The sequence below is a fragment of the Chlorocebus sabaeus genome, chromosome X, assembly GCF_047675955.1.
Source record: "Chlorocebus sabaeus isolate Y175 chromosome X, mChlSab1.0.hap1, whole genome shotgun sequence".
Classification (NCBI taxonomy): domain Eukaryota; kingdom Metazoa; phylum Chordata; class Mammalia; order Primates; family Cercopithecidae; genus Chlorocebus; species Chlorocebus sabaeus.
Window position 1 is genome coordinate 130,286,043 of NC_132933.1, and position 1,836 is coordinate 130,287,878.

The 1,836-nt window shown below is 38.7% G+C and overlaps 1 pseudogene; it reads right to left on the reverse strand.

Moving 5' to 3' along the window:
* Positions 1–265: 265 nt before the first annotated feature.
* On the reverse strand, positions 266–799 carry LOC103231709 (ATPase inhibitor, mitochondrial pseudogene; annotated as a pseudogene).
* Between the last annotated feature and the right edge of the window lie 1,037 nt (positions 800–1,836).

Below are 1,836 nucleotides of genomic sequence, written 5' to 3' on the forward strand. Positions count from 1 at the left end.
AATATCATTTCTTCCTTAGATATTTGATAGAATTCATAAGTGAATGCATCTGGGCCTAATGCTTTCTTTCTGAGAAGGTTACTAATTATTGATTCAATTTTGTAAAAAGATATATGACTATTAAGATAATATATTCCTTTTTGTGCAAATCTTGGTAGTTGTGTCTCTTAATGAATTGGTTGATTGCATTGATTGTATCTAAGTCATCATGTTTGTGAGCATATAATTATTCACAGTATCCCTTTATTATTCCCCCCTACTTTTTTTTTCTTTTTCTTTTTCTTTTTTTTTTCACTGATGACAATTTATTATAATCTGTTAGTAGCACACAGACAAACATTAATTAAACCAGAACCATGTCTACACAGAAGTGGGCAGTGACATGTGCCATTCTATGGGGAACTGGGTGCACTTAATCATCACGTTTTAGCGTTTTGATCTTCTGTTTATGCTGCTCAATTTCTTTCTGCAGACGCTCAATCTCCTTCTTATGATGAACGATTTCTTCTTCATGGTGTTTTTTCAAAGCTGCCAGTTGTTCTCTACTCTGTGCTCGGAAATATCGTTCCTCTTCAGCCTGCTCTCTCTTTCCGAAGGCCCCACCGGCTTCCCGGATGGAGCCCGCGTCCCGGTCGACATTCTCGGACTGATCCGAGCCGAAGCCTCGGGCTTGCATGGTCCTCACGCCCCACACGCCAAGCCACGTCCGCGCCACCAACGCCGTTACTGCCATTGCTGCTGGAGCTGCACCTCTGGCGTCTCTGCCGCAGCAAGCTGTACCTCATTACGCGCTAATGGCGCGGGGGCCTTTTTTTTTGAGGAGGAGGAGGAGGAGGAGGAGTCTCTCTCTGATTTCACCCAGGCTGGAGCGCAGTGGTGCCATCTTGGCTCACTGCAACCTCTGCTGCCCAAGTTCAAGCAATTCTCCTACCTCAGCTTCCTGAGTAGCTGGGACCACAGTCATGTGCCACCATGCCCAGCTAATTTTTGTATTTTTAGTAGAGACGGGATTTCACCATGTTGGACAGGCTGGTCTCAAACTCCTGACCTCAAGTGATCCACCCACCTCGGCCTCCCAAAGTGCTGGGATTGCAGGAGTGAGCCACCGCACCCAGCTGCCTTTATTATCCTTTTCTTGTCCATAGTATCAGTAATGATGATTCTTCATTCATTTATAACATTGACAGTTTTATTGAGTTCCCACTTTTTTTTATTGGTTAGTCTAAAGAGATTTATCAACATTTTCATTTTTTCAAAGAATTAGCTTTTGGTTTCCTTGATATTCTCTATTGTTTGTCTGTTTTTCAATTTAAGTTATTTCTGCTTTAATTTTTATTATTTTCTTCTGCTTGCTTCTGGTTTAAATTGCTCTTCTTTCTCTAATTTCTTAAAAGTTTACTTAAATTGTTGATTTTAAATATTCATTTTTTAAATATATTCAATTAGCACCATAAATTTCTCTCTGGGCACTGCTTTTGTTTCATCCCACAAATTTTGGTAAGATAATTTTCATTTTTTAGTTCAAAGTAGTTTTTCTCTCAAGTCTTCTTTCACCTATGTAGTATTGAGGAATGTCTTGTTTAGTTTTCTGATAGTTGAAGATTTTACAGCTATCTTTTTGTTATTGATTTCTAGTTCAATTCATGGTCTATGTAATACAACCTTGAATATGATCTCTATTTTAAATTTGTTAATGTGTGTTTTATGGTCTCTCCAATGTGGTCTAGTTTGGTAAGTGTTCCATGTGAGCTTTATACAAATATGTGTTCTGTTGTTGAGTATTTTATAAATATCAATTCGATCAAGTTGATTGATCGTGTTCTTTACATCAACCTA